Source organism: Lissotriton vulgaris, chromosome 9 (genome assembly GCF_964263255.1).
Source record: "Lissotriton vulgaris chromosome 9, aLisVul1.2, whole genome shotgun sequence".
In the NCBI taxonomy this organism is placed as follows: Eukaryota; Metazoa; Chordata; class Amphibia; order Caudata; family Salamandridae; genus Lissotriton; species Lissotriton vulgaris.
This window is the reverse complement of record NC_141697.1, coordinates 888530251-888558177: the sequence shown is the minus strand read 5'-3', so window position 1 is coordinate 888558177 and position 27927 is coordinate 888530251. Positions and strand designations below refer to the sequence as shown.

Here is a 27927-nt window from a genome sequence, read left to right as displayed (position 1 = left end):
CCAAGTAGTTCTTCTGCACTTTACTACCCTTGTAAGTGGGATTCGAGCAGTCTTCTTAGAGATGATGTAGGTGTAGGGTGAACATAGGCTCACAACTCAACATACACTCAGCAACAGCAATAATTGAATGTTCATCCAAATGCTCACTTTTGTAAAAAGTAGCATTTATAAAACACATAAAGTGAAGTACACACTAAATAATAACACACTGTCCGTAAGGAATGTGATCTAGCATACTGCCAGTGGGCAGTAGCATCCCACCCTTGTAGCAATGGACCGGGTTATACCCAATTCAGTTGAATCAACATCTTGGTTAAGCCCCACTATATAATGTGAGTCTTAGAAGTCTCACAATGACAATTCAAAATCAGACGTGTATGTGTGCCTCTAGCGCCACAGTCAGAGCAGGTTTTGCTACTCTAGGGCTCTGCATTTGGAGGTGCAGTCTTACTCTCTGAAGGCAAACGGTAGGCCTGGTAAGGGTTCAGCAGTCTAAGCTCAAGGTATAATTTAGCGGTGCCGGTGATGAGCGGAAGTCTCCTCGCAGCCGTCACAAGGTCTGGACCACCATGGTGCTCCTTTGCTGTCCCGATGAGTACTTCTTGACTCCAATGGCAATCCCAGGGTGCTATGCTAGTTCCAATGTTGCAGTAGCAGCTCTGAGTAAACAGTTGATCCAGGCTCATGGGCAACTGTCCTTGAGTTCTTCCAATGCTCCCCCCGGCATGCAAGAATTGTACCTCAAGCACTCGAGGCTGAGTCTCTCTGTGGGTCACAATGCTGCACAGTCAATGGCCTTTACTTCTTCACGTCAGCACTGCACCAGGACAATGGCCCTAAAAATCCACCATGGCCCCCTCCTGGCATATGGTGGTCGTGAGCCACATACTTAAGGTGGCATCCCATTTTGGGCCACAATGCTGCACAGGGTGATGACCCTCACACACCAAAGCCTTGCACTAGGGCAACGCCCCGTAAGTTTCCTTGTGGCTCCCACCTGGCATATGGAGGTTGCAAACCACGGCTAAGTTCCTCTTTGGCCCTATCTTTACCACAGTGCTTCACCATGGCCTCCACCTGGCATATGGGGGCAGTTAACAATGCACACATGAGGTGGATCCCCCAATTGGTGTGACAGTCCCTATGTGGAACCCAGTCATAGACTATGCTTCAGGGGTCGACTCGACAGGATCCCCAATGTATTTTACTCCCTCAAGGGAATCTCAACTTCTTACAAGGCCTTCTGCTCATGGGTCAGGCAGAAGCTGGTGCTCCAGGCTTCAGTGCCATTGGTCTTGATTCTCTGGGTAATTTCCATTCACCCAGCAGGAAGACTGTCAGACCCTTAGGCCCAAGTCCTGGTCCAAGCAGGCAGGAACCCCTTGCTTCTCCATGTTGATGTACAGCTTCAGGAAGGTAATTTGGGAGTCTAAAGCTCCCCTTTTTGTAATCCTCTTCCAGCGACCCCTGACTCTCCTGGTAGGTTGCTCCCCCTCCAGGCAGCTTCGACTGTCTGCCCCCGCTACCGCTGCTGCTGGTAAGTGTCCTCCGTCCTTTGCTTTCTGTGCCACTGTCTCCCCCTCCTTGTGCCCCGTGTTTTGCTCTGTGCCACTCGTTTTCCCATCTTTTTGTGCCCTATTTTGCTTCTGTGCAACTGTCTCCCCCTCCTTGTGCCCCGTTTTTTGCTCTGTGCCACTCGTTTTTCCCCACTTTTTGTGCCCCATTTTGCCTTCTGCACCACTGTCTCCCCGCCGCTGTGCCCCCTGCGGCCTTCCCACTCGCTGCTACCGCCTCCCAGCTGCTCCTCCCTCCCACCTCCCCATATATACCGGACGTTGCGTGGTGAGGCGAGCGACCTCTGACCTTCCTGGTAGGTCGCTCCCCCTCCATGCAGCTCCGACTGTGTGCTTCTGCTACCGCTGCCGTTGATAAGTGTCCTCCGTCCCTTGCTTTCTGTGCCACTGTCTCCCCCTCCGTGCGCCCCGTTTTTTGCTCTGCGCCACTCGTCCCCCCCCCTTTTTCTGCCCCATTTTGCTTCTGTGCCACTGTCTCCCACTCCTTGTGCCCCGTTTTTTGCTCTTTGCCACTCCTTTTCCCCCTCTTTTTGTGCCCCATTTTGCTTCTGTGCCACTGACTCCCCCTCCTTGTGCCCCGTTTTTTGCTCTGTACCACTCGCTTTTCCCCCCTTTTTGTGCCTCATTTTGCTTTCTCTGCCACTGACTGCCCCTCCTTGTGCCCCGTTTTTTCCTCTGTGGCACTGGTATCCCCCCCCTTTTTGTGCCCCATTTTGCTTCTGTGCCACAGACTCCCCCTCCTTGTACCCTGTTTTTTACTCTGTACCATTCGTTTTTCCCCACTTTTTGTGGCCCATTTTGCTTTCTGTGCCACTGACTCCCCATCCTTGTGCCCCGTTTTTTGCTCTGTGCCACTCATTTTCCCCCCTTTTTGTGCCCCATTTTGCCTTACGCACCATTGCCTCCCCGCCGCTGTGCCCCCTGCGGCCCGCCCCCAGCCCCCGCCTCCCAGCTGCTCCTCCCTCCCACCTCCCCATAAATACCGGACGCTGCGCGGTGAGGTGAGCGACCCCTGACCCTCCTGGTAGGTCGCTCCCCCTCCATGCAGCTCCGACTGTGTGGACCTGCTACCATTGCCGCTGGTAAGTGTCCTCCATCCTTTGCTTTCTGTCCCACTGTCTCCCCCTTCTTGTGCCCTGTTTTTTGCTCTGTGCCACTATTTTCCCCACCTTTTTGTGCCCCATTTTGCTTCTGTGCCACTGACTCCCCCACTTTGTGCCCCGTTTTTTTCTCTGTACCACTCGTTTTTCCCCCCTTTTTGTGCCCCATTTTGCTTTCTGTGCCTCTGACTCCCCCTCCTTGTGCCCCGTTTTTTGCTCTGTACCACTCGTTTTCCCCCCCTTTTGTGCCCCATTTTGCTTTCTGTGCCACTGACTCCCACTTCTTGTGCCCCGTTTTTTGCTCTGTGCCACTCGTTTTCCCCCCTTTTTGTGCCCCATTTTGCCTTCTGCAACACTGTATCCCTGCCGCTGTGCCCCCTGCGGCCCCGCCCCTGCCCACTCGCTGCTCCTGCCTCCCGCCTCCCAGCTGCTCCTCCCTCCCACCTCCCATTTATGCCGGACACTGCGCTGGCGTGCCGCTTGTGCACCGAAGGCTGCCAAAGGCAAGCCCGTCTGCGCCCGTGCGCGCCTGGACCATGTCCAGCGCCAGAAACCCTGGACCCCGCGAACGCCACAACACTAGACTCCGCTACGACGCCACCCCCTCTACGCACTCATCGCCGGCCGAAACCACACCTGCTTCCAGGCCGCCCTGAAACCGACCCACGGACATTTCTCCTGCCACACCTGCAGCTTCAGCTGCGACAGAGCCACCAAACCTCCAGGACTGGACCCAACCACCTCCGTTGCATACTCCTCAACACCCGCTCCACACGCAAACACCCCGTCGAGCTCTGGGATCTGCTCGAAACCTCTGCCCCAGATGTGGCCTTCCTGATCTAGACCTGGTGGAACGACTCCTCAGTGCCCAACATCGCCATAGCCATCCCGGATGGCTACAAGATCACCCGCAGGGATCGCGCCAACGGAATCGGAGGAGGAATAGCCATCGTCCACAAGTCTACCCTTAAGGTTGCCACCCACGCAGACAACACCCTCAACACCGCCGAACACCTGCACTTCCGGATGTACACCGACCCTAACACCACCCTCAGAGAAACACTCATCTACAGACCCCCCGGATCCCCAAGTTCAGTTCAGCAACTCCATCCTAATCTCGCCAGCACCCACGCACTTGCCTCCACAGACTACATCCTCCTCGGGGACCTGAACTTACACCTCGAGAACAACGACGCCAACTCCGCCACCCTGATCGACAACCTCGCCAACCTCAGCCTCAGACAACTCGTCACCACACCCACCCACGCCACCGACCACACACTGGATCCCATCTTCTCCACAGGCACCCACGTCGCCTTCGACCACACCACCGAACTCCACTGGACCGACCACCGCTGCATCCATTTCACCTTCAAGAAACCAACCACGCACCACCGAACCCAACAGATACCTCGCCGCTGCTGGAGCAAAGTCACCGAAGACCAGCTGATCACCACCCTTGCCCAGAACCCACCCACCGACCCCATCAACCCAGACGCCGCAGCCCGCAACCTCAGACAGTGGATCAACGACTTTGCCAAAACCACCGCCCCGCTCAAGAAACCCTCCAGCAGCCATGCCAGCAAGAGAGCAACCTGGTTCACCGACGAGCTTCAGACCTACAAACGCGCATGCTGGAAACCGGAGAAGATATGGCTCCACAAATGCACACCGGACAACCACGCAGCCCACAAGGATGCCACCCGCAGACATCACCACCTCATCAGATTAGCCAAGAGATCCTCCTTCAAAGACCGCCTAGATAACAACGCACACGACAGCAAAGAGCTCTTCAGCATCATAAATGAACTCTACAACCCCAGCACCAACGCCATCCCGCCCTCACAAGAACTGTGCGACTCACTAGCCATCTTCTTTCACCACAAGATCGCTGACATCCATGACAGCTTCAACACCACGACCGCCCCGACTACGCCAGACTCCACCTCCCCTGTAAACACCACCAGCGACAACCGCCTGACCTCCTGGTCCAACGTCAAAGACGACGAGACACGCAAGGTCATGAACTCCATCCACTCAGGATCTCCGCCAGACCTGTGGCCACACCACGTATTCAACAAAGCAGACACAGCCATCGCACCCCAACTATGGAAGGTCAGTAACATCTCCTTCGAAACAGCGACATTCCCGGAAAGCTGGAAGCACGCCGAAATCAACGCCCTCCTCAAGAATTCCAAGGCGGACCCCAAGGACCTCAAGAACTTCCGGCCCATCTCCCTGCTCCCTTTCATGGTGAAGGTCATCGAGAAAATCGTCAACATGCAACTGGCCCGTCACCTGGAAGACAACATCTTGGACCCGTCCCAGTCCGGGTTCAGACCAAACCACAGCACCGAGACAGCCCTCATCGCCGCCACAGATGACATCAGGTGCCAGCTAGACAACGGCGAAACATCAGCCCTCATCCTTATAGACCTGTCAGCCGCCTTCGACACGGTCTGCCATCGCACTCTAAAGACACGCCTCCTAGAAGCCGGAATCCAAGAGAAGGCCCTTGACTGGACCACGTCCTTCCTCTCCGGCAGAATCAAGAGAGTCCACCTCCCGCCCTTCCGATCCGAAGCCACCGACATCATCTGCGGCGTCCCCCAGGGCTCATCCCTCAGCCCGACGATGTTCAACGTCTACAAGGCCCCCCTCGCACAAGTGGCCCGCCATCACGACCTCAACATCATCTCCTATGTCGAAGACACCCAGCTCATCCTCTCCCTCACCAAGGACCCACACACCGCCAAAAACAACCTCCACGAGGGAATGAAGGCCGTCGCCGACTGGATGAGGAGCATCTGTATGAAACTGAACTTGACAAGATGGAAGTCCTCATCCTCGGACACACCCCCTCAGCCTGAGATGACTCCTGGTGGCGGACCACACTGGGAACAGCACTGATACCCACCGACCATGCACGCAACCTAGGATTCATCCTTGACTCCTCCATCTCCATGTCTAAACAGGTCAACGCCGTCTCCTCCTCCTTCTACAACACCCTCTGCATGCTCCGCAGCATCTATAAGTGGATCCTGACCAAAACAAGACGAACGGTGACACAGCCCTCGTCAGCAGCAGACTAAAATACAGCAACGCACTCTAAGCAGGAATCCCAGCCATACACCTATGACGACTACAACGCATCCAAAACGCCTCCGCCCAACTAATAGTCAACATCCCCCGCCACAGCCACATCACCCCCCACCTGAGAGTCCTACACTGGCTCCCCTTCGACAAGAGGATCACCTTCAAGCTCCTCACCCACGCACAGAAAGCACTCCACAACGCCGGACCAGCTTACCGGTACAGCAGACTCAGTTTCTACACCCCCACCCGCCAGCTCCACTCCGCCAGCCTCGCTGCTGTCCCCCGCACCCAACGAACAACCTCCGGCGGCAGATCCTCCTCCTACCTCACCGCCAAGACCTGGAACACCGTCCCCACCCACCTACGGCAGACTCAAGACCTACTCGCCTTCAGAAGACTCCTCAAGACCTGGCTCTTCGAGCAGTAGTGGCACCCCCCTCCCCTCAGCGCCTTGAGACCCTCACTGGTAAGTAGCACTTTACAAGCACTCTGATTGATTGATTGATTGACACAGATGTGATTTCGTGTTTATGTCTTTGAAGTTTGTGTTCTGGGGGTTACCCAGTTTGAAGTGCCTATTCCTCTGTTGTACTCTTTCTCCAGATAGTAGTCAATCCCAGCAGGTGTGTCTCCGAATCTGATAGTCTGAAACACAGACCATGAGAGGGCCTAAAAATTCTCACCTGGATATAAGCCTCGGTGATTTGTGAATCAAAATGTTACCAAAAGGCCCTCATCCCTGCTCTTTGTATTTGATAATTATCAGCCCATCACCTTCCTGAGATGTCCAGGCCCCTTTGGCCAGATGCCTCTCTTGGAATCAAAGAGTCATTTTGAAGTACATGAATTTCCAGGCTCTTCTTTCTGCCAGTATGTGTCCACCCACCCAGTTCTCAGGACTGCAACAGTCCTTAAATCTGTCTAGGAGATTCCTCTACCTCCTCATACTGCGCCAGCAAGCCCTGGGACTCCTAAATGGGAACCCAGAGACTTCCTTGTATTGTGCCCTTCACAAGCATACATACATCCCTGTGAGCACATGCAACAATATGCATGCAAACTCTCATATACTGCACCACTTCACGGGCGTACATACATCCCAGAATGCACACGCAACCATGTGCGGTGACAGGCACTACATACAATCCAGAGAAAGGCCAAGGTGGTGTTAAGTACACAGCAGCAAAACTTTGTATGAGTGGGCCAGAAGACACCACCCCACTGACAGAGTGAAGAAGGCCTGTTCGCTCTAGTGATCACTAATATTGAAAACATGGTATGCTGCCACTACTGCGCTCAAGCTTCTTATCCGCGTAAAGACAGTAGCCTTCCACCACCTGAGTCTAGTGCTTTGAGTTTCTATCTCGCTCATAGTAAGACCACAATGCATGAGACAGGACTAAGTTATGGCCCATTATGTAAGCTCGTCCATGACTAAGGAATCTTAAATCCAAGACACTTTAGCAAGATCAAACAATGTGGATTAAAAAATTCATTTCCATAACTTCATAACCTGCATTTGCCACTGTGCCATTTAAAGATGTTCCAGTTTTGCCTTTATTCGCGTGTGGGGGCCAGAAACAAACGCATGTGATTATTTTGTATCTATTTGTTCGATTCATGATAAGCAACAGACACCAATAAAGCTGCTTACCGTGTTATCCTCCATTCTCATTGATCATCTTGTAATGACTGCTACATATCGCTCATGATTAATTGTAACCACTACGGTGTCAGATTTCATGGTGAACGATACATATTTAACCCTCCTCCATGCCATTCATAATACGGGTCATTGTGTGTTACTTGCCATTCTCTCCCATTGCGTTATATAGTTAACTATTGGATTTTTTGCTTTTCAGCATTTGATCCTTATTTTTCCTCTAAATCATTTCTATTTTAAATTATTAATAATCTTTTCACGTATGTGGTGTTTGTGCGCCTCTGTGCTAGAGCTTTAAAAGAAATGGTGTTACATTGTTCAAGCTAATGTACCTCAGTGGTTTCTTAGCGGACGCCTACAACCTTTTGTAGGTTTTTCAGCACATTCATGGCTATGTTTAACTGAATTGTAATTGCATTTATATAGCGCTTAAAACTCAAGACAAGGCGTCTAAATGCCTTTTTGGTGAGTAGCATTAGTGGTGAATAAGTATAGGGATAAAGTGCCATTGCTGCCAACAATATAATGAAAAATGTAGAGATAGACTCATTTTTTAAATACATGTGCTCAATATTTTGTTCTATTTCTCAAATGATCAAGCATACATTCTATGACGATGATCCAAGAACTTGAGTTTGGTATTATCAAAATGGTGCTCTTTCTAGGGAATGTGGTCCGCACAATCAATTATGTATTAGTAACATAAATAGATAAATTGTGGCACAATCACTGTGCATTTGATGTCAGGTATCAACTATCATACTCATTACTATTTGGGAAGTTTTAAAACTATATGTATTCTAATTCTCTACATCCTAAAGAATCTATGGGTGAAACCCAAACCTCCCTTGCTCGACTGGTTGGCTGGTAGAAAACTCTGAACATGACATTTGTCAAAATTAAAAAACAAATCTAAAACATAATCGCTTTCCGTTTCCCTCATGCAGAAACAAATCTCTGTCAATGCTTTATATCCATCTTTGTTCTTCTGTCTCTCCTTAGCATCTGTGTTCTAGACATATTTGTGTTTTCTGTGGATTTGGGGTCTCCACAGCAGTGGTAGTGGGTAGATTTTAAGAGTGGTTGGGTGGAAATTTTAAACTTGAATATAATGCATGCGCGACCCTGCACAATGAATGAGTGGAGTGCGTGGGAGATCAAGGGGCATATTATCAAGGGGGTTTATCTCCGCTTTTTTGGCTTTAAAAGCCAAGAAAGCGGAGATAAAATTATCTCCCTTTTACCAAGCTGCCGCTAACACCAGTTAGCGACAGCTAGTAGGAGATAGCGACCATCTTGGGCCCCACTTTGCATGTCAGTGATATTTATCACTAATGAGATGCAAAGTGGGCGTGCCAAGATGTTAGAGACTGAAAACAGTCGCTAACATCGCTATCTCCTATTACCAACTTTTGGAGATATTCGCGCTAAGCGGGAATATCTCCAAAAGCTAACACCTGCCCTGAGCAGTTCTTAGCCATGTTATCCAATGGGAGGTGGATAACATGGCTAAGAGCATTTGCTCGATAATGCATGAATATCGCTGACTTTTCAGCGATATTCATGCATTTCGGCCGTTTTTTATCGCATTTGCGATAAACCTTGTTAATAGCAAGGTTTATCTGCGATAAAAATCGCCAATGTGCGGCGATAATTTTTGTCTCTAAACAAGTTAGAGACAAAAATTATCGCTAGTTCTGATGGAAAAAAATCTTTAAAAATATATTCAAACGTTGCATTTTAAATTCTGCAATTTCTACAAATGTTTGGAAAAATGGGATCCCCATGGGCCATTTTTCAACACAAATCTTAAGAAAACATTAGACAGAAGTCAAAAAATGTCTCAGGAATAATACATAGTTTGTCTGTTTGCAAAATGCTGTACAACCACAAGCCAAGCGCACACACACACACATGCAGACACTCTCCCAATAAAAAAGCACCCCATGTGTTTCCTACCTGTAGCACATATGTTCCCCAAATGGAACTGTGCGGATGGTATTGTGATCCAAAACACCCTCCTTTATGATGTCACTGTTGTGGCATCTGTCCTCAGGCTAAAGAAGATGTTGGTTGGTACACGCACAGCAGGCCACCACGTACCACTTGCCTTTCAAAAAAAAAAGCACAGATTCGACCAACTTCATCACCAAGTAAACATTTCTTTTCAGCTGCTGTGTTTTACATCATTTTCTTGCCTCTTTCCTAAAGAGGGTAGGGCAGTGACTATCACATGCATTAACAGCAACTTCCCCTGGTCCACAGGTAATAGACTGTGTTCAGTGCATTTGGGAAATTTGGAATGCTGATTGGAAAATGCTGGTTTAGAAAGCCAGTCCTTCGGTTGCGGGAATAACCACTAGGCTGTATGGAAACATACCATGATCATATATTTTCAGCATCTACTCATCCTAAGGTTTCCAATGCTTGACCCCAGACATCCCTCGCCCTCTTTCGCTGGTCAGTTGAAATCACTGAAAACCAGATTGCAGCTTTAGTTTTGAGAACATGGTGATTTCTCCAGTCTTCCTTGGACAGAAATATGTCCCTGCCAAGGTTTGACACCCTTATATCCTCCTCTGGGTCTCCTGGGTGTGAGGGTACTAGACATGAATGAGGGTGCTATGGGTTGGGAGTAAGTCATAAACTGGATCCAGTGAACTTGCGAAATTTTGGACAGCAACTGCAATACTGGTTTTGATGCCTCCCTTCCTGAGGCAAAAATCGCCTCTGAGCTGGATGATATCTTACCACAACCATATATGTTTTATATCTACACTTTCTAATGTTTCTATCACTGTTTGCTACATTTCTCTCACCCTTGTTGGGTGGGCGGGACAATGCAATGTGCAGGATGTTTGTTAGATTATAGGAATTTTTGCCCCAAAACATAATACTTCCATTCAGTGTTCCTATCAAAGGAAGATATACCTGTCAAAGAGAGGCCCACACCTGTTGTTACTCTGGGTTTCTTGGCTGTGGGAGTGCCAGACATGCATACATACTCAGTAGCTTTGAGCAGGGATTCACGCACTGGGCTCTAGAAAATGCTTTTGAAGGGAGAACTTCCACTGGAGTGACTGAAGTATTTGGGCCAGTCCTCAGTGAGACCTATAAAACCCAGACAATTCTAAAGGGTAGAGCCACAGAAGAGTCTGTGGTGCTGTAACATATATGAATTCCAACAGTTTTGATTACCCAGAAAGTACTGTAGCTATCAAAGCAGTGGTAAAAACATCATCAATTATTCCCTTTTCTCTGGCAAAAAGCCAGAACTTCTGCCAAATAGCATAAGTTCCACCATACAATTTTTCCACACTTCTCTTGATGAAAATGGTTCCCTACATGGATAAGTGCACCTATTTCATGGCACAGGAATTGACTGAAGCCTTGATTGTGAGTAGACTACAGTGACATTAGACTGACTTTACCCAGTCATAGTCTTGACCTATTCCTGTCAATTATGATATGGCCACCCACACATGCAAGGTTCTGCATTGATTGGCACAAGCGTTGTAACAAAGAGCATTATGTGTATTTAAGCAACGTTTGCTGTTTGCAGGGCATTCTTTCAGGTTAAGGCATAGTGGTGGCAGCCACCCAAGCCACAACTGGTGTGCAGTTTTCAGAAGTTTCTGGGTTGTATGTTCCCCAAGGTACTGACCAATCTAGGGATGCTACTTGCATCTTAAAAATCAACCTAATTCCAAACGTTTCTTTTACATCCTGAGATATAAGCCTGTCAACACTTGTGGGTGAAATTTTAATTGAGAGCAATGTGGAAATTCAGGACGGTAGTATATATAATATTATTTATTCAATTTTTCTACCCACACAATACATTTTCAGACATATAAGAATTACTTGGCGTTATGTGTAATCTAGAATTCAGAGTAGTTTATATGATACCCTGATTCCTAGACTTGGATTTATATGTTCATATAACCAATTTGCATTAATTTGGGATTTCATTATCAAGTGATTCATGGTCAGCACAGTGAAAAAACATTTTAGAACACAGATTAATTGTTGGCTCTGGTTAATGTATGGTTTTAAATAAATTACAGGCTGTATACATGTTTGTCACTGGAAGACTCCAATAAGTAATAATATAATATTTGTGTGAATTTGCCATCTGTGCAAATATTTAGAGGTTACTCATGTTTTCACTCTTAGTCACAATTCTTTAATCTCTACATTTAGGTTATTTGGGAACCCCTTGAACAGCCGCGGTCTGTAGTGGGAGTACCTGCTGGGCGGTGACGTGGGGAGGGACAGGGTGGGGGGTAGTAAACTATGGATCACAGAGGTTTACGGGTAAGTAAACATATAAATAAATAAAATGAATTTCGTTGCGCGCACTGCATCGCATTTGGGGATGCATGCAGTGCATGCAACAAAATAATTTTATTTATTTATATGTTTACTTACCTGTAAACCTCCGTAATTGATAGTTTACTACCCCCCAGCCAGCCCCTCCCCCTCCCCATGTCACCGCACGGCAGATACTCCCACTACCGACGCGGCTGCCCTTGAATAGGCCACACAAATAACCTGTTGATGAATTATTGAATTATCAAATGTGCCCCCTTTTTAGTGATCTCTATCTTTCTGAGACCCCTCATTGGTATCAGGCTTCTTTGCTCCATAAATTTCAAATAAGGATTAAGCACAAAACAAGTTTTCTGAGGCTAAGAAAAATTCCTGACAGCATCAGGTTTCTTGCTGGTGCCCAGACACACAGTATATTCCTCTTACTATGCACTGTGAAAAAAAGAAGCTGTGTGGCTCTGCCCCGGTAAGGAATCAGGACACTGTATGGATTTTTTTGGTCTCGCCTAGCATTGTTGCGCACATGCGCAACTCGCTCGGCGAGATTTATTGCTAATGAGGAGTTTGACAAAAGGGCTTTAAGCCCCACACCTTATTTCCGTTGGCAGGCGTCACCGTTTATGCTAAACAGTGGCCTGCCATTGGAAAGAAGCTTTCTGGGGTGCCTCATTTTTGCTTCTTTGTCTAGCCCATCCGGACTGGCTCTCTTGATTCATGACTGTCGTGAAGCAGTTTCTTATCTCAAGGAGGCGTGTTATGTAAACAAGCCCTGCGATCCAGTCCGGATGGGCCTGACAGAAAAGGAGACGTGGCACAGTGTGTTTATTTTTGCATCTCGCTTTAACTTTAAAGTAAAAGCGCGATGCAAATATAAACAGCGCGAATGGCGAACGCTTGTCCTCTCAGAAGCGACAGATGCAAGGTGGTGATGTGTGAAGGAGAGAACAGGCCGAAGGACAGATCTGACTTTCAGGGGAAGAGGAGCGGAGAGATGCTGTGGATGTGGTGGGAGGAGGCAGCGTACTGAAGGCTGGAGAGAGTAGCATGGCTGTGCCCCCTTCACCCCTCTCTCGACTCTGCCATGCTTATGTCTGTGTGCATTCACCAGTGCATGGTACCAGGCAACTCCAGCAGAATATAGATCATGCGCTTGGCGGAAGTGCGCCATCCGCTCTGTGCACACACCTGACAGCCTGTGCGTTGTTCCTGAAATGGCACCCCTGCCCTCTGTGCTCCTGTCCGAGCCCTGTCCTTATCGCCGACGTACCCCGCATAATGGCTGCCGGGAGAGCGGAGTAATTAGAAGTCGGGTGGAGGGAAGGAGGCTGCCCCAACCTTGAATGGTAATCTGGCTGGCTGGAGAGGGCGGCATCCGGGATGCAGGGCACACACTGCTGCTGCGGCATCTCCGGGCTTTGCTCCTGGCCCCCAATGTGGGAATTTGTTCAGTGAGCCCTACACGCTTCGAAACGCTGTAGGTACAAGGCGCGCATGAAGCGCTTCATCTCAGAATGCATTCAGTGAGTCAAGTGCGCTCATGAAGCGCTGTGAGCTCAAGGAAAAGCGCATAAAGCGTTCTGTCGCAAAACTCATTTACTGAGCCCAAGGCGCGCTTAAAGCTCTCCTCCACAGAATACATTCACTGAGTCCAACATGCACAGGGAGCGCTCCTTTGCAGAATTCTTTTAGTGAGCCCAAGGTGCACCGAAGCGCTCCGTGGTAGAACTTATTTTGCAAGCGCTCTGTTGTAGAATTCAGAAAGTGACACAACACACGCATGAAGAGCTCTGTCGCAGAATTCATTCAGCAATGCTGAGGCGCGTAGGAAGTGCTGTGACGCCAAAAGCCACAAAAAGTGCTGCATCGCAGAATTCATTCATGGAGCCCAAAAGGTGATAAAGAGTTCAGTTGCATTGGTCCATCGCAAAAGGAATTGCGGGATCCCAATGTGTGCTTGAGGTGCTCCATTGCAGAATTCATTCAGCGAGCCCCATGCGCACCTGACACTCCATCGCAAAATTCATTGAGTGAACCCAAAGCATGCATGTAGCGCTGAATTGCAGAATTCATTCTGAGAGACCAAGGCACGCACACAGGGCTCCATCGCAGAATACATACATTGGGCCCAAGGAATGTATAGAGCGCTCAATGCGGAATTCATTCAGTGTGCCAGATACAGAAAGCACCCGATCATCACAGAATTCATTGCATGACCCAAAGCGAGCATGCAGCACTGCATTGCGGAATTCACTCACTGAGTACAAGGCGTTTAGAAGCGCTCTATCGCTGAGACACAGGAGCAGCTCCTCTGAATGCCTTACCCTTCTGCCCTTTCACACTGATTACTTCAAAGGGATGCACGTTCCCTTTACTAATCTCTTTGTGACCTTGCCAGTTTTTAAATGCGTCCCCTTTAAATAATGAACTATCTGTTTACACAATTAACATTCTATTGTTTAGGGGGTAACCATTGCCAACAAGTCGCCTCGAGTTGAGCTTGCTACCCCGATATGGGGTTTAAGTGATCGTGATTTTAAATGCTTGATTCAGATGCTCCGTCCATCACCACCCCCTTTTGTACCGCTTTTGGCCGCCATAAGTGTGGCAGAGTATGATCAGACGTGAGTCCCTTGCTCACTTTGCCACTGGATTCAAGCAAGCCGGGCTGAAGACGGCTGGAATGCCAGAAACTGGTCCTCGGAAGCTTGTTTCCGGTCCAGGGAAGACATGGCTTGGCAGTTCGGGCTGGACTGTTCCCATGAGGCACAGGGTAAGACTGATTTGCATATAGCCATGTCTGAACTGGGGTGGCAGAGTGGGCTAAAGAACGGTGATGGATCAAACCCAGATCTTTTGACTGGGTGTGAGTGTTTGATTGGTTCAGATGCTCCGTCCATCACCACCCCCTTTTGTACCTGCCCTGTTCTTGAGGCAACAAATTTTGAAAGTGACGCAAGAGGTTAGTGGGACCACAGTAAAGTTTTTCTGTGGAGAGATGGGATTTCATCATACTTGGAAAGACATTTGATGAGCCATGGTACAGCATTTGAACATGCTTCAGTTACTTCATGTGGATCTCAGAGATGCTGGCCAGCAAGATGCTGCTTCCATTGAGTTTTGGAGTGCGCAGAGCCTGAACGGAACTTGTGAGTTCTGTTTCTTGCAGGACGGCTTTTACACTGCGCTGCAGAGCCTATTGATGTTTGGTGCTCTATGTTTTGCATGTGGTGAAAGTACAGAAGCGGATATTAGTGTCAGTGCAGAAGTCCACTGACTGATATTTCTCCCATAAGCATGGGGGTCATTTTGCAGGTTTTTCTGCCCATTACTGCCAAGTTTTTTTCAGTGAAAACTGCCCATATTTTCACCCACTCTAAATAGGGCAGGAGAACACATCGCCAAACCTCTGGCAGTCTTACTCCATCGGGCCATCTGAGGTGTATGTAGGCAGCGGAGATGGAGCGATCTCTGCCATCTACATACTCAAGTTCCACCCGACTTTAAATGAGGTGGGAGGAACTTTGCTTTGGTGCTGAGGGTACTTTGTCACCATTACAATGGAGTGCCTTCTCCACTAAAGTCTCATTGGGCCTATATTGCCAGAGGGAGTGGGTGGAAATTCCATTAGAATGAGTTCATTCATAGGAATAGTAGTGAAATACCCAAGGAACAAATAACAGCTCTCACTATACGTCATGTCTGGATACTGATAGGCTATTTGTAGCGCCTAAAGCATTGGCTCAAAGACATGAGCCTTCTCAGGAAGAAAATACTGCAGGGTGTATTGAGATAACTGTTGTGGGTCGACAGGACTTCAGGCAACTGTAAGATACATTCAATTAATCAATCATGACATTTGTATAGCGCGCTACTCACCCGGAAGGGTCTGAAGGCGCTGGGGGGGAGGGGGGGGGGGGAAAGGTTACTGCGCGAACAACCAGGTCTTGAGTTGCTTTCTGAAGAAAAGATGGTCCTGGGTCAGACAAAGGTGGATTGGGAGGGAGTTCCAGGTCTTGGCCGCCAGGTAGGAGAAGGATCTTCCTCCGGCGGTGGCTCTGCGGATGCGTGGTACGCTGTTCTTCATCCATTCGGCGACGTCTTTCATCCCTTCGTGTAGGCTGGTTCTGGCGGTGGCGGGGTCGTTGGTGAGGGAGAGGATTAGCTGCGTGTCGTCGGCATAGGAGATGATGTTGAGGTTGTGTTGGCATGCGATGGTTGCGAGAGGGCTGATGTAGACGTTGAAGAGGGTTGGGCTGAGTGATGATCCTTGTGGTATGCCGCAGATGACTTCGGTGGCCTCGGATCTGAATGGGGGAGGCGGACTCTCTGGGTTCTTCCGGCGAGGAACAAGATGATCCACTCCATTGCCTATTCTTGGATTCCGATGTTGCTGAGGCGCTGTACTAGGGTGCGGTGGCAGACAGTATCGAACGCTGCGGAGGGGTCCAGGAGGATGAGGGCTGCTGTTTCCCAGTTGTCGAGCAGGGATCTGATGTCATCCGTGGCTGCGATCAGGGCGGTCTCGGTGCTGTGGTTGGCTCGGAAGCCGGACTGCGAGGGGTCGAGGGATCCATTCGTCTCGAGGAAGGCGGCGAGCTGTCTGTTGACGGTCTTCTCAATGACTGGCAGGAAAAGGGAGGAGCGAGATGGGGCGGAAGTTCTTGAGGTCGGTGGGGTCCGCTGTTGGCTTCTTCAGGCGGGCGCTGAGCTCAGCGTGCTTCCAGCTCTCTGGGAAGGTGGCGGTGTGGAAGGAGGTGTTGATGATGTCCCGTAGATGGGGTGCGATGATGGAGTCGGCCTTGTTGAAGACGTGGTGGGGCAAGGGTCGGTAGGTGATCCGGAGTGGATGGTGTTCATCGTGCGGGTGGTGTCTTCGGTGCTGACCGGGGTCCAGTTGCAGAGGGTGGTGGTGGGGGGCGTTGGTTCGATGGTTGGTTGCGTGGTTGGTGCGGCGAAGCTGTTGTGTATGTCGGCGATCTTGCGTTCAGCAAAGCAGACTAGTAAAAGCTCGAAGAGATTTTTCAACGGAGAAAAAGTTAAATTTAGGTGTACACAGGGAACACAATTTTGCAAGCAGGGTCGTGAGTTTTCTGCAATATAGCCCTGTAGACGTCTCAGGGGCCTGCGCAAGATGTCTTTCCTGCATTAGCTGCCGATGTCTTGCATATGGAGCGTGAATGGGCCGCTGTTCCCTTCAGAAGCCGAGGCAGTGTATCTGATCCGCCTGTTAATTCCCCAGTCTCTGCCGGTGACAGCCCAGCCATTTCCATGGCAGCAGAAGCGCGCGGTGCCAGGCGAGGAGGCAGCGACATCTGTGCGGCGTGTACAATCAACGCGCTGCAATCCTAAAGGGGGCAGCGGCAACAAGCCTCACAGAGAAGAGAGCCCCGGCAGCGCGCGCTCAAACGCCGGCCAGGGCATTTCTGTGCATTGCGTTTTGCGCGCGACTATCAAGTCAGGAAGCAGCCAAAGCTCGAACCCCCCGACGCTTTTCTTCTGTATCAAACTGGCTCAGCAGAAAGCCTCGGATTTGGGGTTCTGTTCAGCCTGACAATTTGGTGCCTCCCTAAGCGGCCGATGCGTGGGTGAACAACGGTGCGTGCGCGCGCGCGCATGTATAAATAGTGCAGAAGAGCCAGTGCGCCTCATAGCTGTTGCTGAACAGTCGTCTGCGCGTCGCTCCCTCTCACAGACGTTGGAGCGCGAGCCGGCCAGGTGCTGCTCGGATGAAAGAATACACGCACGAGCTTCCAGGTACCCACCCGCCTGCTGCTGGACCAGGGGCAGCGCGCGGCATGAAGACCTCAAGGGAACACTCCTCGAACCATCTGGAGGCGAGCGAGGTAAATAGATGGTTTGTGGCAGACGACATTTCCTCTGTGCTGCGAGTTAGTCGTTGTTTCTCATTATTTTAAAAGGGCTTTCATTTCTCAAATATGTTGACTAACTTTGGAAACGTTGTGGCGTAGAGTACTTTCTTCACACTTTGAACAGCAGAAAATGAAGCAGAGGTGTGCAGCGACTGAAAAGGCGTGGAGCTAACGGAAATTGTACATAATTTACCATTGCTTGCAAAGCTAGATTAATTTCTATATCGCTTTATTTAGTAAGAAGTAACTACGTTTCTTATTCTGTCAGTTCGATTCCTGAAATCAGCTGGATTCCTTACTGACTGTACTTCTGTCTGGATATTGTGCAAGGGGTATAACCATGTACACAACTAGGGCTGAAACATAGGACCAATGCTTGCATATTGTATTACAGAGGTGTTTTTTTGTGCTCCGTGCCATTTGGATGACTGTCTTTGAAGCACTGTTACGTTTGGTACCTTCATGCTCCAATTTCGAGGACGGATGTAGGGCTTGAGAAATGTCATCCTTATTGGCACAGTATGCTGAGGAGTTGTATAATGCTGGCTTGCCGATGGTATGGCCTCACAGCTCTGTTGGGCTTGTGGTCTTCATGCCCTGGTCTCAAGGACACATTGAGGGATGAGCATTGCACCTTTGCTGGCATGTTATGTTGCAAAGGTTTGTGTAGTGGTGTATTGTCAATAGTATAGTCCCACAGCCCATTTTATTCTAGGCTCCTTCCCATTTTGGTGTCCAGAACACATCTTGAGGTGAGCCATCGGCCTTCGCTGTCAGTTTACGGCACAGAGATTTTGTATAGCGCTGTATTGCCATTCATATGCCCTGAGAGCGCTGCTGGGTTTGGGGTATCTTCACACCATGGTCTAAGGGATTATGCCACTGACTAGAATCTGTTTTCTGATTGCTTGAGCAGGGTCACCAGTAAAATATGTATATATATATATATATATATATATATATATATATATATATATATATATATATATATATATATATATATATATATGTGTGTGTATAGAGGCAAAGTTAAAATTAATAGATCCATACTCATAAACTTACCTAAATATTTACCATAACCATATAATTATAGTCTACGTTTTGCAGTCAATATTTTTGAGGTTCTTATTTTTGATCTCCAAATACTGACATACGACCATTCACTCTATTAACACTTTCTAAAAGAATACACTCAAGGATTGTTCATGATAAAAAAGTACTAATCTCATTATGATTTGTGTATGCAAATGTAATAATTAAGTGATAGTTAAACTCTTGCTGAAATTCGACATTTAAAAGCAAGCGTACTAGAAATAGCAGCACAGATGCATGGTCCACATGTGGAGTCAAAGAGTGTATTCGGGTGCGTCCGTAAGATGTGTTCATTAGAGGACTGAATGAAGCGATGGCCAAGGAGAGAAAAAGGATGATCTATTCTTGGGTCAAAGGTAAATGGAGAAGCAATGGGTGTGCAGAGATATATATTGAAGGCGTACATTATATCTGAATAGTACATCACTTTAAGCAGAATGAATCCCAAACTCTCATATGCTGAAAATGTTTCAGAGTACACCCCTCGCTGGTATATTAATCAGGTATCTCATGATCAGGATATACATTTTTGAAGTTCAAGAGTGTAGCCAATGAAGACCATCTGGGTTCAGCTGCATCCCGATCTGGCGGTTTTATATGCTGCCGGCTCAAGGCTGTGAGTTGTACGTATTCATCTCCAATATATGATTAAAGTGATACACATGAGGTACTTCGAACAAGATAACATATTTTAATGTCCTCTTGTAATTTGGATATAAGGTTATCTAAGGAAGGAGTCCAGCTCCACCCGTCATAACAATTATCAGTGATATGAAAGAGTTATCTTCAGTGCCTATTGGGACTCCTCCAACCCTACACAGAGTCAGCATCAAAGAGCTAGGGGGTGGTTGGTTTGAGTCCATAGATTAGTACTCCCATAAAAAATTGGGTTTTCGCTTTTGATAATATTCTGAATAGTACATCACTGAACAAAATGGATTTCCTTTGCAACATAATAACCGCATGATTACAAATAACCTGCCGTGCACCTAGTGTTCTAGCCAGAGCCTTTTAAACTTTTCTAAATGATGCAGAGTGGAATGTCTCGGCTAAATCTTCACTCACCATGGTTAGATGATGGCCACAATGTGTATTGGCAGCGCTCTGTACTAACCCTTTCTGTACTACTATAAATGGCACTAGTACGTGGTAGAAACTGTAAATGTAGGATAACATCATATTTGGCATGGATATCAAAAAAGTTTTAAGGTATGGATATTCATCAGCCAGTCACCACTCACTAAAGGGATCAACTCCCACTTTCTCCTAAAGAAAAAGGGGTTGATCAAGCGTCATTCTCTTATCAATGGAAGCAAAAAAAGCTTATCTAACATATTTCAGAAAATACAGCATTCACGAGAGCACGGTTAAAATTCAACAGAAGCTTAAAAATAATCAGTTTTTTTAGTGTTAACATTCAAAGTGGGTGAAGAGCTACAGGATTATAATCCAAATTAAATCTAATCTGCTCTTTAAAAGTAGGTAAACAAGTCTACTGTTTGGTAAATGCATCAGCTTCCCTAAATATTTTGCACGATTTTCTTAATTATGTCACAGAAATTATTGATGTAGGTGTCTAAATATTGAATCACCGTATACCTACACACCTAGTCAAACGCTTCACAGCTAGACATAACACAGTCACCAGTGTGCGTCTAAATCTTTGTTTTTTCTTGGATGCATACATATCCATATATGTTGGAAAAAAAGTTGAGTTATTACAAACTAGACAGACAGTGAGGCGATGGAAACAAATAAACAGCAAGATAGCCTCACCACATGCCAAAACTTTAACTTCATTGATACCTATTGTCATGCCTACGGTTAAGGACAAGTAACCTATAAAACAGGTCCAAATTGATTTAGCCCAAATCCTGAACCAGGGTGAAGCAAAGGAATTAGAACAGTGGGTTTATGGGTCTTATTTTTTAACTAGGTCTCTACCTTAAAATAGAGCTACAATAGCACAATCTTTTATCAGAAACAATGTACTTGACGCCTTTTAAATGTAAAAATATATTAATATTATCTTTCCCCTCGGTTAATGTAACAATTGACGATAATGCACACGACCCTGTGCTCATAAGTGAAACTGATTGGTACTGTGCGATATGATAGATATATTTAGAATCAGGGATGCCCCCTGTTTCCACATGTCATAAAGTTCAAAATAAATGTTGTTCCTTATTTTAATGATTATCTTCGCATCCCTTTACAGATGTCGATGTTCTGACCCAAACCACTGATAAAATGGGTCTCCTCAAGATAGAACCGTCGTCTGGAACAACACCTCAATCATGAAATCAATGTATGTTCATGTAGAGGTCCTTTTACTACAGGGTCACAAAGATGGCTGTACCTGGAACAAGCTAATCAGTGTCTAATTTTATTTCCTCCAGCTTTTATATAGCACAAACTGACCCTAATGTATTGGAGCGCCTTACCCGAGCACAAGTTATATACACACAGACACATTCATTTTTGTAGGCATTTCAGTTGGAAGATGGTGTCAATTTGCACCTTTATCGGATTTCCGCACTTGTGTAGGAGATCACACAGATGACTCTTGCAACACTTCGAAATGCTCCAAATGGTTAAGGATGATGCATATGTCTTGAGCAGGCGTCACCCTGTAGGTACAACAAATAGCAGGAGGAAAAGTCAATTTTTCATAAATTAAACAGATTTAATCCATTGGTATAAATGCATGTTTAAATTAGAGTACATGTACATGTCTTGATAAGGAAATGTCTTGATTACTCCCTTCCAATCATATCAACAGGCTTCTACATTTTTTATGTTACATGGTAAAGGTGCATGTGAGACCTTCATATGACCTAGTATTCATAAAATAGTCCAACTTTGTATTAACAAATTAAGTGTTTCTGGAGTTTAAGAACTAACAGCTCCGTGTTACCACAGTCAAATGCCAACTCAGAACTCTGAACTGGTGCCTTTCTACAGGCTAACTAATCCATTTATATGTGGATTTCATGTATTTTAATTTGTGTTGCAAATTTATTTAGCTATTCCTTCTCCAACCGGTGCAGAGTAGCTCCCAGTATACATTCCTTCAGTTCCTAAGCTACTTTGCTTGTTGCATTAATATATATTTGTAATAAAAAACTATATTGATGATTACTGCTTATCACAACAGAGAAGGTGAGAGAAAGAAGAGAAAAGAGAGATAGAAAGTTAGATAGAAAGTGGGGGATAGAGAGATGCAGAGAAAGAGGATGAAAGCAAGAGAACAAGTGTTAGCAAGGAGTCATATTAATCCTACTTTCAATATTTGCTTTGTTACCAGCCTAGTTTTAAAACTCCACATGTTAGACCAGTTGTTAAAGGACAATAAACTACATTGGTGCCTGAGCAGTTGGTGACGTGTATCGAAATAATGTAAAATTATTTGACCACTTTAGATGGATAGACGCATCAGTTTGACCTTCTTCGGAGGAAATCTTATTGCTTATATGGTTTTGGGTTTAGGATACTTCTTGAGGGGACCACAGCCGAAGCACAATCACGCCAGCAGGCAGCCGTGAGGGAAACGGAGGTGCTGTTTACCTACTTGTCTTCTCTGGGTCTTCTGGCCGAAGGGAAGCGCCGGGAGACTTCCTCGCCATCGGGCAGCCGTGAGGGCAACGGCACTACACTACCCAGAAGCCTCGGGGGTGGCGGCGCACAGTGACGGGTGCAGAGTGCCAGGAGCGCCAGGAGGCGGTACTTAGCACACCGCGGCAGCGAGCGCTGTGGGGACCACAGCCGAAGCACAATCACGCCAGCAGGCAGCCGTGAGGGAAACGGCGGTGCTGTTCACCTACTTGTCTTCTCTGGGTCTTCTGGCCGAAGGGAAGCGCCAGGAGACTTCCTCACCATCGGGCAGCCGTGAGGGCAACGGCACTACACTTCCCAGAAGCCTCGGGGGTGGCAGCGCACAGTGACGGGTGCAGAGCGCCAGGAGGCGGTACTTAGCACACCGCGGCAGCGAGCTCTGCGGGGACCACAGCCGAAGCACAATCACGCCAGCAGGCAGCCGTGAGGGAAACGGCGGTGCTGTTCACCTACTTGTCTTCTCTGGGTCTTCTGGCCGAAGGGAAGCGCCGGGAGACTTCCTCGCCATCGGGCAGCTGTGAGGGCAACGGCACTACACTACCCAGAAGCCTCGGGGGTGGCGGCGCACAGTGACGGGTGCAAAGCGCCAGGAGGTGGTACTTAGCACACCGCGCCCTCTCGCTCCGCGAGTCGCGCCCGTGGGAGCGCCCGGGGCGAAGCCCGGGCAAAGGGCGGGCCCTCTGTGGCCCAGAGTGGTCGGAAGAGGACGGGACGGGCCACGGACCCTGGCCCCAATGACCCAGAATAATCAAGTAAGACTCTGCATTGATCATAACTCAACCATTGTACACTTGTGTGTTGCTGGGTAACATTGGGATAACATATCCCGTTTGAGACTAGTCAGCATGCCCACAATTACTATGGACCCAGCAGCATCGGGGCTACGAACTATGGATAACTTTCTTGTAAAAAAAGTTACGCAAATTAACAATGATCGCAGGGCATCACTGGGTAGTAAAAGTGCTCCCCCTGTCATGGATATTGTGCCAGATGAGATCACAGAATGTTTGGAAAGCACCTTAGAACAGGTCACATGTTGTACAAAGGGCCCTAGCGTACTAGTACAGGCACAGGTTCACTCAGAGAAGCCAGTGGACTTGTTTGTCACTCCAGAGGAAGACTTAGCAGTAGAAGAGCTAGTGGAGGTCCCCTCTACACAAAGACCAGTGAGGAAATGCAGAAAGACTCAGGGGAGGCGCGGGGGAAAGTCTGCAAATACTAGATCTCACACCAATCCACCCAATAACTCCAAAGGCACTACTACTAATAGTGCAAGCAATCCGGGTTTGGAAAAAACTAACAGAGATGGTAGTAACAACGGGGGAAATGTGACCTTGTCTGATACCAATCTAGAAGCACTTATAAATACTATAGTAGGAAAATTGGAGGCAAAAATTGTAGATCTAATTACTCCATTAATGTCCAAACTTGACATAGTAGCTTCTGAGGTAGAAAGACTGGGCAGCTTGGTGGCGGGATACATGACTCCTGCCTCAAGCGTGACAACTACTAAAACTGTCCCTGTTGGGGGAGGGAAGGAGGATGTTTCCAGGGGACAGAGTGGGCAGCGGAAGCAGCAGCCAAATCTCCAATCTTTGGTTGGAGCTATGGCTGTGCTACCCGCAGCTCCAGTAAACCAGCCTATCCCGCCGGTCCCTGTACCCCTAGGTAACTGTGCAGTGGCCCCACAGAGGCCCAGACTCAGGAATGTGAATCTCCCCCTGACTGTGTCCCATACGTGGTAGTGTTAACTAATGTTCCACCTTATGAGGAAGTACCAGCCCAACCACATGGAGAATCTTATGACTCTCTAAAAAATAAAACGGTGGCATGGCTAAACAAAAATTGTGGTTACCCATCTCATTATTATGACCAAATCATATCTACCGAAAGAGTCAATTGGGTGGGACCGTCAAGAAAATCAACTACGGGGGATTGTGTGATTGTTAACTTCCAGCACCCCCAACATGTCGCCACGGTCTTATTACGTGCATCCTCACTGGTTTACAATACAAACAGTGTCTGTGTGCGACCTCTGGGTTACTTCTATGCGCCGGACCAGAACTCCCCTAAAAATCCCCCTAATAATTTTCGTGGGTACAGACCCATATCACAAGTTCAGATCCCAAGTCCGGGAGTACCTTACATGTATAATAATAATACTAGTGGGCTGAATGGTTGGCAAATACCGGCGGTAAACGCCAATGGATGGCGGACACCTGCAGCAAACTTCAATGCTGGCAACAATGTCCCCATACAGAACCTCTTTGAAATGTTTTCAGGGTTGGACGCCTGCGACTGACTGATGGTCTCAGAGGGTCAGAGTACCGTACAGTCTCCTGCAGTTCAACAGTCAGAGGTGATCTCTCCAACTACACCAAGAAATAATGTTATATGTTGGAATGTGGCGGGTTTAGAAAATAAAATGCAGGATGAAAGCTGGTTAGCTTACATTAAGGACTTTCAAATTATATGTTTACAAGAGACTTGGTCTGTAAAATGTGATATGTACATTGAAGGATATAAGGCATAATTTGTACCTGCTATATCAGTAATTCGGGGAAGATCAAAGGGGGGTATGGTTATGTTTATATCAGTAGCACTAAAATGCACAATTGTTAGCAGGCCATCAAGTAACCTTGGTATACAAGGGCTAGTTTTATCTGCAGGCAACTGCAAGGTTGGTCTGATCAACTTTTATAACTCCACTAACAATGACACAAGTTATGGCAATTTAGAATCCTTAAATGATTATATAGGTACCTCAATGAGGGATTGTTCCCATAACTTGCTGATCATGGGAGATTTTAATATTCACCCTTGCGGCGATCCCCTAGGTAAAAATCTTCAGGAATTGTTCTGTCCCAAATTAAATGGTTTACATCTGGAACATACCATGGAGGGGGATTGTCTAAATAACTTACTTAATGAACATGGTCTCACCATCGGAATGGCATTATGTGATCCCTCAAAGCGTTTTCTTACCCCAACTTTTAAAGGGCATGGGAAGGGGACGTTCATTGATTATATGCTGTTAACCATGCCCATGCAATGTGTTTGTGCGCTTATTCTCTATAGATAATAATTTACATAGTGACCATAACCCTCTGACTATATATCTAAGGGGGCCCTGGGTGGCTAGAGAAAGACGTAATCTGGGTAAGGGTAGGGTAACAGTAACTGATGGCAGACGCCGCCTAAAATGGTCTATGTGTACCCCGGCCCTCATATATCAGAATATACAAATTAACTGTAGCGATATCATTGATAGATGTTATGTTATGTTATGTTATAGAGATTTATATAGTGCGCGGCTGCCCCAGCCAAGGGGCGTCCCGGCGCTGCGAGATGACTGAATGCAGAGAGTTAGAGGCACAGAGAGAGGGACAGGCTGGTTTTGATCCAACCCAGGTTTTGTCGGATTTTCAGAGCTTAACTGACAAAATAGCTACTTCAATGACAGAACCTTTGCCGTGCAGAGGGAGGGTGGGCCCGAGGTGGTTCAACAAGGAATGCTCCAAGGCAGCTCGTGATCTCAGAGCACCTTGTCGTTAAAACCCCGAAACAAGGAATTAGTTCAGAGATCACGCAAAGAGTATAAATCAGTCATTACTAAGAGAAAGGAGGTACTGAAGACCGATGCCTGGGCTGAGATTCTGGAACCACACACTTTGAAAAATAGTGCTAGATTTTGGGCGGTGCTTAACTCCTTCGATGCTGATGACGAGCTCAGCTCATCATCAGCCACGGGTGGCGTGTGCTAATGACGAGCTGAGCTCATCATGTAACGCGGTAATTTGAATTGTGCAGCACAGCGCAAAAATCGCCGCAGCAGCGATGCGGTTAAGAAACCCTTCCTGGTGAAAGACTCAGGGGAGGGGTTAGAATGTGTCATTACAAAAGAGGAATGGGTTGCACATTTTAAACAGTTGTATGGGGGATCTGAAATAAATGAGGTACCTTTTGAATGCACTATAGGGGATACTACTATGAATGTTAGTATAGAAGAGGTTGTGGTGGGAATAGAGGGGCTCACGGTGGGCAAATCACCCGGACCAGACGGGATACCCCCGGATCTTTTTAAATCTGATCCCAATTTCTGGGCCCCGATTATTGTGGCAGTTATCAATGCTGCCGCAAAGGTGGGATGCCCACCATCCTGGGGGCTCTCCACCATTGTGCCGATATTTAAAAAGGGGAATAGGGATAGTCCCCTTTGCTACAGGCCTATCTCCCTGATCAACTCCATGGCAAAACTTGTGGGGAGAATAGTATTGAGGCGACTTTCAGATTGGACACGGGACAACAATATTATGTCTATCGCCCAATATGGATGTTGTAATGGCCGTTCAACTACAACCCAGTGTTTGAACCTTTTTCTAATACTAAGTAAATATACCGTCGTCCAAAAGGGCACAGTCCACTTGGCCTTCATGGACCTATCCTCAGCTTTCGACTGCGTTAACAGGGGGAAGCTGTGGGGGTCCATGAGGGACAAGGGAGTGGACAATGATATTGTAAACTTTCTTGTTGATCTCCATAATAATACGAGTGCAAATATAAGGTACTCTCAAGACCTGTCAGTAACGGACGATTTTAGAACCGGGAAGGGGGTGCGACAAGGCTGTATATTAGCCCCTTTCCTTTTTAACCACTTGGCTGCTAAGGCAATATTTTTCTTTTCATTGATTTTCCATTGAAATCAATGGAAAGTCCATGACGAGTTACCCTTGTCATTAGCGGCGAAGAGGTTAACTTTTATATAAATGAGTTGGATGGTGTTATGCAGGTGGGGAAACATCCAAAGAGACATTATACCTTCAAACTAGATAATGTAGCTATACCATTTTCTAGCACATTTTCCTATCTAGGAGTACTCTTTGACTCGAAATTATCTTGGGCCCCGCAACTTGCCAAAAAAAAAATGTGATGTGTCTAGGGTTAATGCCTCTATTTTCAACTTCGCGTCAAAGCTTGGTAAAAAACCCACGGCTGCTATGATTAAATTATATGACGCAAAATCTGTAGCAAACGCAGCATACAGGAGTGAGCTCTGGGGCTATATGGTCGGGGACCAACTTCAGATCACAGAAAATACGTTTTTTAAACGACTATTGTGTGTTCCGGCCTCTACTTCCAACTTTATGGTACACGAGGAATTAGGAGTGGGGTATTTGAGCGATATCCTGTCCCTACGACCTCTATTATGTTGGTTGAAAATGTGGTTATGTGAAGAAATCCCCCTTACACATCTAATTGTTAATGACTTCTTGGTTCTTGAGAACGCATTAGGCACTCCCTGGCTGAAGTATTTAAAAACATGTTTTTCTGAGATGGGCCGCCTGGATCTATTTGAAAATCCATTAGGAATTGTGAAGGCGGACATTGACCTAGTGAAGCAGGTGTTTACTCAGCGATAGAAGGCTGACAGGGAGGGTACTGAACTACAAAAAGTCAGCGTGAGGAAATTTATCATGGTTAAAACATGCTTGACAACTGAGCCTTATCTACTTGGCACTTTTAGCACCCATGATAAGTTCTTGCTTACAAGATTTAGATTTAACCAGTTTCATCATCTGATTATA

General features: G+C 47.2%; 1 protein-coding gene across 2 annotated transcripts in view; it reads left to right on the top strand.

Moving 5' to 3' along the window:
- The window catches only part of LOC147692440 (sodium/calcium exchanger 2-like), a 1124793-nt gene that overhangs the window by 382208 nt on the left and 714658 nt on the right, over nucleotides 1–27927 (top strand). Inside the window, exon 1 of one of the 2 annotated variants that reach the window (XM_086938643.1) lies at nucleotides 17459–17608. The exons of the other annotated variant lie outside the window; for it this stretch is intronic. The gene's annotated coding sequence lies outside the window, so the exon portion shown is untranslated. Of the gene's footprint in view, nucleotides 1–17458; nucleotides 17609–27927 lie in introns of those variants that run through there. 2 annotated transcript variants of the gene reach the window in all.